Source organism: Haliaeetus leucocephalus, unplaced genomic scaffold (assembly GCF_000737465.1).
Source record: "Haliaeetus leucocephalus isolate CR32 unplaced genomic scaffold, Haliaeetus_leucocephalus-4.0 Scaffold730, whole genome shotgun sequence".
NCBI lineage: Eukaryota > Metazoa > Chordata > Aves > Accipitriformes > Accipitridae > Haliaeetus > Haliaeetus leucocephalus.
Genome location: NW_010973166.1, coordinates 4,115,330 through 4,127,712, shown reverse-complemented (window position 1 = coordinate 4,127,712; position 12,383 = coordinate 4,115,330). Strand labels below are relative to the sequence as shown.

At 40.4% G+C, this 12,383-nt stretch overlaps 1 protein-coding gene across 1 annotated transcript in view; it reads right to left on the bottom strand.

The window, feature by feature from the left end:
• The window catches only part of PLA2G4A (phospholipase A2, group IVA (cytosolic, calcium-dependent)), an 84,687-nt gene that overhangs the window by 71,863 nt on the left and 441 nt on the right, over positions 1 to 12,383 (bottom strand). The gene's annotated exons all lie outside the window — the stretch shown is intronic.

Here is a 12,383-nt window from a genome sequence, read left to right as displayed (position 1 = left end):
GGGGGGGCGGGCGGGAAGTGAGTGAGCAGCTGCATGGTGCTTAGTTGCTGGCTGGGGTTAAACCATGACACAAGGTTAATTTACACCTTATCTAGTGCTGGAGGCTACTTTAGAGGCCAAAAATGAGGAAGACAGAAGTGGTACAATAACCAGGACAGTTCTCTATATACAGCTGCCAAGCACCTCCTGGAGAGCTCCATGTTACAGTAACCTCCTATGACAGGAGGCAAGCCTTACTGAGTCAGCAGAAATCAGACATGCTCCTGAAAGAAACTTAATTAAGCTGGATTTAGTCCAAGAGGAAGAATAAAATCCCTATCTTACATTCTACAAGGAATGGCCTTACTAACAGGAATATTCAAGAGGCTGGAAGTATTTCTGCCTGAATACCTGCATCTATTTCACATCGGTCATGGAAGTTCCCAGTACATTTCCTAACCAGCCAAGTACTGTATTTTCACTATGAACACCAACTACAGGCCTGAAGGAAGAGGCAGCTGATTCAGGGCATGATGGTTTATCTTACAATTATACTGCTTACACAAAGGCCAGTTAACAAGAAACACTCACTGCAACAGTTTGTGAGAGGTTAGGAGAAAAAGCCATGTCATCATACATGATTTTACTGTATGGCAAACTTACAGAAATATTAGAAAGTGGAACTGACTAAATCCAAAGTAAGGAGTTAACGTATTCTGAGAATGAAAGAGTTCCTTAAGTTAATACCTTTACATAAAACTTTCCTCCAATGTCTTGTATTTCACTTCACTTGAAATTGCACTAGAACTAAAAATCAGCCTTGAATGTAAAAAAAAAAAAAAAAAAAAGAAATTTGAGGGACTCCAAGAATTTTTTTTTTAAATGGCAAAGATCACTGTCTTTTTCTACAGAAATCCAAGCCACAAGACAGATCAGATTAGATGGCAGAGTCTCAAAATTTGTCAAAAAAAAAAAATCTCAAGCAGCTCTTCAGTAATCCCCACTGTGTAGGTCAGACACCCTGTAGCTTATGTGGGAACCAGCTAGCTTGTTTTTCCAACAAGAAGGCCAAAAATCAAAGAATAATGTGAAAAATCTGGTGGAAGTTCCATAAAAAGAAGAATTATTAGGATATATTCCCTGTAAAAACAATTACAGTACACTAGTCAAGTCCACCTATTAGTTATATCATTTCAAGAAGATCATCTATGCAGGCTATTTGTTATATGCACACTGCAAATAAGAAAAAGCAAGATTAAAAAATGCCCAGCAGTTCTGTACATAAGGATTTCAGAATGTAGTTATTCCGCAAATAAACATTTTATGTATGACAGTCACTTGTTTAAGTGTATTCTTACTTTTCGAAGCCCAGCTTAAGGCACCAGAGAACAAAAACTCACACTTCAAGATAATGGGTGCACCAAGTACCTAGCACGTTTGAGTTGTCAAGCCAGGCTCTCCAAAATGGAAAAACTCAATACCAGTGGCAGCTTTAGAAGTACTGCCAAAAATGAAAACAAATAATAACTGCTAAAATTAAATTATATACATCTCAAGTGCAACACCTGACTGGACAGAGTTGTTTGTTGAATATATTTCTTTAAAACTTAGGTGAAGGGAATTAAAAAAAATCTCCCCTGCATTTCGTTCTTACCTGGATCTTTGACAAAACTTTTCATTTCCTCTACCGTGCTGCAGTGTGCTGGTCAGGAGCTGTTCCCTGCCAAAACCACCAGGAACCCACTTTAAGAAGCCTCATTGGTACTGTGAAAAGAACTGTTGCTGAATGTTTTAGGATACTACATTTAGACTCCAAAGATCTCAATCCAAATCCTTTACTCTCCCTTGGTGACGACAGTGATGTCATCCAACTCCTAAATATTTCTGGGCCAATGCCTTTTAAAGATTTTATTAAAATAATGAGAGTTTGGTTATTACATATCTTTAACTTACTTACACCTTCACTCCTCGTTTTGCTTCCCTGCTGTAAGATAGGGATGGTTTAAAATAAAACACTTTATGGAAAATATTAGAATAAAATTTTATTTAAGTATTTATGTTTGACCTTTTGGGGAAGAGACAAGCATGCAAAGCTGCCCAATGCTCTCAGGCTACAATTGCAGTTGACAATCCTTCTGCATTACAGTTATGCAGTGGTTACACACAAAAGAACAACCACAATAATAGCTAAAAATGCAAGGAGCTGTGAAATTAACAGCTGGCTTTGTTCAGATAACACATGTCAACAATAAAACAAATTTAGCTGAAAGTTAGGTGACTGTTTCCTTTAAATATCTTTTTGAATTCTTTTTCAGTTCAGTTACTATCCAGAGCAAGTTATCCAAACTGCTCTTTTTTTCCCGAATTTCCTGGCATTTCAGTGCCAACTGTAATGCCAGCCAGCACACACAGTCTACTGTCATGCTGGCACTGGAGGGATGGAGAAAGGACTGCACACAAAAGGTGTGTTTCATCATCTTACACTCAGTGTCTGTACAACATGACTCAACATTACAACTTTTATGTTCTGGTTTGGGACTGTTTACTCAAAACATGAGCTCTGGTCACTGTCTGCAATAAAGGGGACAATTGTGCTGCACTTCCTTTGGTCTATATGGTCATAACATTAAAAGCATGACAAAGTAGTTAGAGTGACTCAAGGAAATTTGTCAGGACTTTCTAGTAAAAGTAGTCATGAAGAAATTTCTGACGCTGAGATTTTTCAGCCTCTTTTAAATGACGTGAGTAAAATTTATATGGAAATATTTTATGGCTATTGCCAAGCTGGAGTCTGAGTAAGTAACATAAATGTATGTTTCACACAAACACATAGACACAAAGGCAAATACAGCCATCCCTACCGCATATATTATACTCTTGAGGGGAGAGACTAAGTGGTAGACTTGTACTATGAAAGATTTCTTTGTATTTTTCATATATAAATAATTTTATAATCAACTGATTTAATAAAAAAAATACTAGACCTAGCAGGATAGCCCAACTGCCCTATACATTTTCTTGAGAAGTCTCCAGTTGGACACTTTTGCAGTAGAAAGTGCATCAATACCAATGGTCTTCATCATGTATCTAACACTTGGCTTCCACACAAAGCCACACGGCTTGGCGCAAAGCCCGCCTGACACCACACAGCCAAGCCTCTAGCCAAAGAGGCCTTCAGTCCAGGATTTGAGCAGTTACAAAAAAGCTCCCAAGTTCAAACACCAGCTTGTGTTTGAAGCCAAACTTACAGCAGCAAAGCATTTACTCAGGGGTTTTGATTTTTCTCTACGAATTCAAGTAAGACTTTGTTGCAGCTCCTCTGCAGGCCTCCTCTCCTGCCTGGAAAGAGTAAGCAGCAAGCCGTCTTCCTGCTCGGAGACTGCACAAGGAAGTGGCACGTTATTCTGCCCCTTCTTGAGTTTCCTCTTTCTGTACCATGCCTCTCATGACTTCTCTGAAGCTCTCGCTGTCCCCCAGTCATCTCTGCCATCCGTGCTCCAGCCAACAAGTGCCTGCGCCTGCTCTTTTCCCAGGCCTACGGTGGCAGCATCAAAAGGGCTTGAATCTTCTGCTCCACCATTTCTGCTGAGTTCAGAGTAACAACAGCAAAACCAGCAAGCTGCTGTAAGAGCTGTAGTGCAATCTCTCTGCTGATTTAGGAAGAAAGTTTTGAACTGGGTGACACTTGCTTCATTTTCAGACAACTATCTCAAGTGCTACTGTTATCAACACAGTGAAGCCCCGAGAGGATGAGGGGAAGGACCTAAACCACTATTAATGGATGCACAACATTACCAACTAAGGTTTTGGAGATGGGTTAAAACTGAAAATAACATTTTGATTTAATACAATTATTGGAAATTTTTCTATTTATCATAAGCAAGAAAATATGTCAAACCTTACTGTAATCTGATTCTACCAGTACTAAGAGGTTAGCTACACCAATGGTTACATAAAGCAAACAAAACCCACAAAACTAACAAAAAAGCAGTAACTGCTAACTACCCAGACCATAAATGTGGCCTTCAGTAATGTGATACAAACAATCTAATACACTAAGGACCCACAAACAATGACTCAAGAAGCAAATGGACAGCAATCAAAGCCAGGAAGCAAACCTAAATTTACATATTCCCTCGTCAAAACAGCTTTGCAAAATTAGGGACATAAGGGGGACTTTCATGCTCTGCTCTGAGGCATAGAGGATCGGTCAGCCAGAGAAAGTTCAGCAAAACTTAAATGAACTATGACTACTCTCTTACCAAACTTTCTAAGCTTTTAATTTAACTATTTCTTAAAGATACCAAGGGCTTACTACCTCCCTTGCAAACTCAAACTCTCTCTCATCATCTTAAAACACCAGTTGATGTGCCAGCTCTATGCTGAAAGGGAAATGACTGACACATATTACAGGACAAAGGAATACACAGTGGAGACGTTCAAGCACTTTTCAACAAGACTTTTTCTTCAGAAAAATGTCAATTTGTCAAAGCAAAAAGCTGTCATTAGAGAACTACACCAGGTTTTTAGTAAAACTCTTTTTGGGAGAGTTTAATCACACTTTTACTCAACCTGAAGTTAATTCAAAACAGCCAGTCTGTATGTGGCCAGGTCACTCTCAGTTGAGGGGGACTAATGTTCACCTTCCCACACTATTCATTTCAGAGCAGGCATATGAATTTTGGTCTCCCTCATCCCTGATGCTTGTTCTTTCTCTGGCCCTTCATTTATGCAAAAAAAGTGATACCAAGAAGCAGGACTGCCCCACAACCAACCATATATTCTGCTCTAGCATGCAAAAAAAAAAAAAAAAAAGTCAAATTCTTCATCTTAAATATACAGAAAACAGGTTGGACACTGCTCTCCACCTGCGTGCACCAGTGTGTTAGCCAGCACTGTCCTGCTGCGCTCCACTTAACACCATTTTTTCTGAGCTTCTTTCAGAAACACTTACACAGCGTTACAGCTGATCATAGACAGACCTACGTAAAGCAATAATTTTAAAGAGAAGAAGGAACTGGAGGGAGAAGCCAGGCTCAGTTCACATGATCCTCCTTACTTTGCACTCACTGGTAAAAAAAGTGTTACAAGCAACAAAACTTGTTTTCCTTCTGCTTTAGCCATATCAAACATCTTTTTTATGCTTGCATTATTTCAGTTCCTAAATTATAAGAGATAATCCTCAGAAGCACATAAAAGATAAGCAAAAAAAAAAAACAAACCCACCCATGCCTTAATTCTTTTCAGACAAACAAACAACACGTAATAAAATTCACCGTAATTATAGTGGCCACTTTTTTACAACACTGTGGATTTGGGAGAGGAGAATGTTTAAGGCGAGACTACGAGACATGGTTTCAGGTTTTTATACATAATTTTGATTCAGATTTGACTTAATGACTAGGAAGAAGCTGTTTTATTTCTCTATATCAAAAACACCCTTACAAAAATTAAACCTATGTTCACTAAGCCACGGGAGAGTTGAGAATGTTGAAGAGCTCATTAAATTAATAAATTAGGGATTCTTGGAAAAAGGAATTTAAGTATAAAAAGCAAAATAATACTTGAAAGTATGTCATAGTTAAATGTAATTGGTCACTTACCAGGAAGGTCTGTGTGACCATGTGCTATTCAAAATGGAAAATGCCAGAGAAACGCAAGATACTGGCATATTTTGCAATTAATAAAGAACTGGTTTTCATTACTGTCAGCACAGACATCACACCAACGTCCTACTGGAACGTTAAATTGCCTGGTTAAAAAAAAAAAAAAAAGTCTGCAAGTATCATCACTGAACACACACAAACCCATAAAAATAAACTGGATATAAGAAAAGCTAGGACTTGCTTCCTAGCATCTTCCTCATAGATGTTGTACAAGCTACTATTCTCATTTTTCTTGAGGTTTTCCACTAGCACTGTCCTTGATTCATAGTTGCAGGGTTTTGGTTACATGACGAAAAAGTATTTTTCCACATAAGAAAACAGCCCCAAAACACCTTGGTTGTGAAAACTTAGCACATTCATGCCTTTATCAAAAGATAAAGGGGTGTTGCACTAAGGTTAGAAACTCATTATCAATTCTCTTTGGATTAGGACAAAAAAAGGACTTAAACAAAACAGCAGCACAAGAATGGTTAGTTTCATATTTTACAGATATTTCCCAGGTCAAGATTATGATCATTATTGCAGATGTTTATGTAAGCAGGCATCCATATTTATGAAATGTTAAAGAATAGAAGTGCCTCAAAAGTGCATTATCTTTTACAGTTCTCCATTAGAGGTTATTTTTAGAAGATGGTACACAAGAGCAACAACCAGAAAATTTCTGATTAGTTACATGCCACAAGTCTACACAGTCACCTTCTCCCCAAAACGATTTGTAGTTCTGTGTTTTGTCTTTTTTCCTAACATGACTGCAACGTTAGGCAGCAGCTGCTGATTTTGCATAGAGTTACACTTTTGCATGTTGACTACAAAGGCACAATTTTTTCTGACAGAGCATGCAAAGTAACGGTTCAGGCCACAGCAAGAGCTTCTCAGTGTCTGGTACAACAATTGCCCATGAGTGTTGTTTGTTTTCCTACTGACATTAATGGAGTTTGGAACAGGCCAAAATTAATCCTCTACTTGGGGGCATTTATTTTTAGCATCCAATTGACAATGCAGTAAGTTAAATGCATGAAAAATACAGTTCTAGTAGTTAAGCTCCGTTTACAATTATATCCTTGAGACACAGACACAGCAACAGGGAAGAAAAAAAAAAAAGGGAGGAAAAAAAATCAACCAAAAAAACCCCAACACACACACACTTAACCTACAAAGCTTTCCAAAAGCCAGATCTTTCTATTTAATGGTCTGGCCAATGCAATGGACCAGACAGGATGAGACAGCCTATACATATGCATTCACTGTGCTTCTTACTCCATCATCTCCATCTACCCCAACATTCCACTTATCAGTCTTGTTCATCATGCATGTCTTCTAAAATGCAATCCCTTGGGGACTGTGACTGCCACTTATTACAAGAAATACACATTTGTACAGATCTTATTATAATCTGCATGTGTGTGCAAACAAATATACACCTTTATAATCACTGTAAATATAAAAGGATTATTTATTACTACAGAACTTGGCTAAGGATATAAGCACTGTTGTAACTGACTGATAATACTACTAAGAAAAGAAATAAAAGTTTTACTGATTTATGCTGAGATCATTCTAAGGAAAATATTAGATAAATATCAAACATGAGTCAGTTCAATGGCTTTACTATCAGATAACCACAAAACACACAAATGTGACTGAGTCAAATCATGTATAGTTCTGAACTTGTGTACGTGGAAGATTTGACCCTATATTTTCTGTCTCCTTCCTAAATCTGCATATTTAGGGATGGAAGCTGGAACGATGGAGAGACAAGGATTCTTGTTTGCAAAAAGCCTACTTTATATTTTGAAAATATGCTTTCAGCATCCTGAGGTGACGAAAATAAAAAATTAGCAACATTTAATTTAGTAATTAAGCCTATAAACGTCTGCCAAAGTAGTTTTGTTATCAGCAGACAAAAAGGAGCACTGTATTCTTTGCTCTAAGCTCTAGGATGCACCATTACCAATGCTACCACTCATGTGAAAGGAAATTGCATCTCAAAAGAGTGCTTGCAAACAGAGCTGTGCAGCCTGCACAACAGACTCCTGCGCTCAGACACACAAGACACCAGAGGCAGGATTCACCTCACTTAACTTCAAACGCCTACCATATAGAAGTCTTCATCCGTGCTTAGCCAGCAGACAGAGAGGCACTTCTAGCACAGAATTTATGTAGCTTGTTGGATATCTGCTTTAGAATCACATTAACTTTACCCTGGAAGCGCCTGTTTTTCCTCCAGGGATTACTTGTAGAGTCTGGGCAACTCACTCACACATTGACTTCTACAACGTCTCTATTTGTCAGTCCAGATCTCAAAAGCTTCCGTCACTGCACACACCGACAGTCTTGGAAACCCCAGCACACAGCAAAAGCATGAGCTGAGATGGAAAGCGTCATCTCAGCAACCATCTTTACGGGAAAGGATAACATATTGGGAGAAAAACTGCAGTGTCCGTGCCCCCAGCCAAACCTGCCAGCTGATACAGGACCAACACAGGCTTCAGGTTACCAATGGCAACAGCTCATGGCTTTCATTATGAACCTTAGAGAAAACGAATAAAATCTGTACAGTGATGGCCACATCATCTATCAATATACGTCTGATATTTTTTCCTTCACCAACACTGTGGTCTTTTTTTTTTTTTTTGGAGAAATCATCTCATTCTATACAATACTTCCATGCTGAAGAACTAATTGATATTTCTAAGGAAAGTCCACCAATTCTCACCTGCAATATTGCCACAGTATTTCCATTTTAAAAAATTATGCTAAAGTTTAAATGTTCATTAGTTACTTTTACTTTCCCTACAACCTGTTTAAAACAACCGAATATTTTTTTTGGAGCTTTCTGGTACTTTGTTTGCTCCTGCTTTGTGGACCACTTTCACATCTCCTAGACACCACCTCCTGTCCCTGCACCATGGGCTGAGTAACGCTGCTCCAGACGTTGACACACAGGCTACTGGAAATTGGTACAGTCAGGAAATTCGTATCATTTCTCTGAGGTAAACAGTAAATGAAAGCCCTCAGGAAAGTCTGAATACCAGGGTGGTTTTTTTGTTTTTTTGGGTTGTGTTTTGGGTTTTTTTAAGGAAAAAAAAAAAAAAGAGAGAGTTCTTTTGAAAGTATTCTGTTACTACATCACGTTATTATAACCTAGGGCAGTGATGAGATCATTTCCATTACTAAGACAGGTTCTGGGATTTGTTTTTCAGACTAGTGAGAAAGGCACAGTTATATCAGAGGCATAGTGAACATACACAAGAGTTCATCACCTCTCAGGAAGATGATAGCCAATTCCGCTGCCACTGCCCATGAAATCAAAGAGAAATACTTCCACAGATTACATGGAGCTTCTGTTTAGAAAGAGGCAAATGAAACAAAAACAGGCCAGTTGTAAACTCGGTTTAAAAATGTGTCTCGTGACTGGGCCCCTAGGCTTTAGCTGGGAGCTGGAACACCTGCTGAACCATAGCTGTAGGAAAATACTTGATTTTGTTGCTTAAATCATCTCTGGACTGTAAGTGACATATTTTTTATATGTACTTGTCTTTAAAGCAACCACTGAAACGTGGGCTTCCCCATCAGTGTCAAGTAAACAATTAGTCAAGAATTTGGTTTTGCTCCCTGAAGGTCAGTCCCCTTCTTAGGATACTGCCCTGAAGGATAAGAAGACTTTGATCTACATCAGTGCTTTTTATCAGGTATAGAATAAATTTGAACTTAATCTCCCATCTCACAACTCCACACACTAGCCATGGGCCATACCTGTGCTGGTTCTGGCTGGGATAGAGTTAATTTTCTTCACAGTAGCTAGTATGGGGTTGTGTTTTGGATTTGTGCTGGAAACAGTGTTGGTAATACTGGGATGTTTGTAAGCACTGCTCAGCAGTAATGAAGAATCAAGGCCTTTTCTGCTTCTCACACCACCCCACCAGCAAGCAGGCTGGGTGTGTACAAGAAGCTGGGAGGGGACACAGCTGGGACAGCTGACCCCAACAGACCAAAGGGATATTCCAGACCATATGACGTCACGCTCAGCATATAGAGCTGGGGGAAGAAGAATGAACAGGGGGGACGTTCAGAGTGATGGTGTTTGTCTTCCCAAGTAACCCTTGTGCGTGATGGAGCCCTGCTTTCCTGGAGATGGCTGAACACCTGCCTGCCAATGGGAAGTGCTGAATGAATTCCTTGTTTTGCTTTGCTTGCATGCGCGGCTTTAGCTTTACCTATTACAGTCTTTATCCCAGCCCACAAGAGTTTTCTCACTTTTACCCTTCTGATTCTCTCCCCCATCCCACTGTGAGGGAAGTGAGTGAGCAGCTGTGTGGGGCTTAGTTGCCAGCTAGGGTTAAACCACAACAGTACCATACTCTGAGCTTCTACCTGTTGTGCTAGAAGGTTTCCAAGGGAAACGAAGTATTTTCTCATATTTTGTAGTCAGTTTTCATACACTTGAACTTCTGGGTACAAGCAGGAGACACCTCCTTCTCCAGCTGCTACACAAGTCTATCTCCAATATTTTCCAGGCCAAGCCATTCAAGTAACTTAATTCAATCTGAATTCACAGTTCCCAAGTCTCTAGAATGGCTCCAGTTCTACTGTCAAGGCTGTCCTCTTCCAACCTATATGGAAGTAACCAAAGTTGCCACATACCTGAATATTGCACATCAATTAAAATAGACTCAAACAGAGACATCTCCTATTACCTCTGAAGCAATGTGCACCTGGAAAGTCATTGCTACATTGCACTGTATTCAGTCCCTTAGTACTGTCAGGAATAAATGCCAAGGAAGAGAGTAGAGGCCACCCAAGATGTTGGTGAAGCCTGCTCAATGGCTTTGCACGAATACTTCTGAAGGAAATAGTGAGGGCTCAATCCATACTCATTATTTTTCCCCTTATGTATGACTAAAAGTTATGAACTGAAGTATACTAAAGCAAAAACAGATTGGCTGAAACATTTCCTACTGTAGCTATTTTAGGTCAGATGACAAAAGTCATCTATTCAAAGTATCATGAAAATCCAAGGACACTTTATGATAACTTGAATGTATTTTACTGACCATAGTTAAGACAAAATAAAGTATGCAACCTTAGTGAACAGCAGCATTAGAATTTTTTTTTTCTTGGTCTAATTCTTCCAAGAAAAACAAGTCATCAACAGCACTTGGTGCCAAGAATCAAACTGGTATTTTTCCAGTGCAGATTAACTGGCCATGCATGAGGAGATTAAATTATGTGATTCAGGCATAAATAAGTATTTCCATTTCTCTTTTGTTATGTATCCCTGCCATAGCAGAACAAGAGAATGCAGAAAGGTGGTCATAAAGGGATAATGTGGTGATTTTGAGAGACAACAATGGCAGAGGAGCAGTTAACTCTACATGGTATATTCAAAACCTTCCGCCTAACAGAAAGAAAATAAAATAAGCACATCAGTTTTAGGTTCATGTTTTCACTCTGAAATTTTTAGTAGTCTAAGCAACTCTTGGTAACCACAAAGAAGCTGATCCTATCAATCAGTTGTTTCATACACTAAGTATCTGAGCCTACTGAGGTGCAGAAGACCATCTTCCTGCCAGGAACATCCACTGCAGTTAGAAGTCCTACCCACATCATTGCTCCTCACTTGGGATTAGATCTTTACCTAGTTACAGAGTTTTCATCCTTTCATCTGCAAGGAGCCTCCAAATTGGAAGTTTCACACTCCACAGTTCAGGTGGCCAAAGGGATTTTCCCCAAAGGTATGACACAAGGTGCCAACCGACAAGTTGTGACCAGCTCTGCAGGGGTCACACAGCCAACAGGTGCTGGAGCCTCCTCAGCTCCAGTTCACAGCCCCACACAGCAGTTCAAACCCCCTGTCAGTGGCTGCTCAAGGGAAGGTGACAGACTTCGTACCAATGCAAACCCCTGAGCTACTGGGGGGGGGGGGGGGGGCGGGGGGGGGGGCACAACCACCAGCACTGGAACTGGTCATACCACTGAGGCAGCAGCTTCTCCAAATGATGCAGCAGGACCAACCAGAGGTCAACCAGGACAACAAATTAACCTCCACCATTAAAAGTGTGCAAGTTTGTTCCCAAACAAGAACACACAACCCCATGAAAACAAGAGATTATGGTCTGTGATCATACTTCTAATACATGCTAACAAATGCCTGCTGTAAGTCACAAACAGGAACTCTTACGCACGGTTTTTTTTTGATATCAGACCCAAAAGAAAAGCCGCTGTCACAGACATTTTGTGAAATTTTTCCTTAACAGATGTATCGTTTTACTTCCCTATAAATTTCAAAATGATTGCTTCACCACGCATGCTATGCAGGGATAAGCAAATGAGATGGTAGAGTTTGCAGTAACTGTTGTCAAAAGCAGTTCCCAGTGACACTGGGTGAAGGCAAGCACGAACCTAGCACCCCAAGACCGAGGGACTGATAATGAGTAACGCAGTTTACGTAACTTTTGCGGTCCCTGCTTCCACTTGCTGCACCATCACCACGGGCATGCCCTCGTACCTCTCGCCGCACACGTTGCGCGGCTCGGGCACACGTGGCAAGCGTTGCGAACGCCTTTTTCACCCCTCCCTGCCCCCTTTTACCTCACGAAAGCTTCGTTTTGCGCGCGTACTGCTTGGGGAAGCCGGGCGCCGTACGGCGACCGCGTTTCTGACAGAGAGGCGAGCGGACAGCGCGCCTTCCTCGGCAGCCACGGCCGCGCTGCCCGCAGCGGGGCGCGGGCAGGGCCG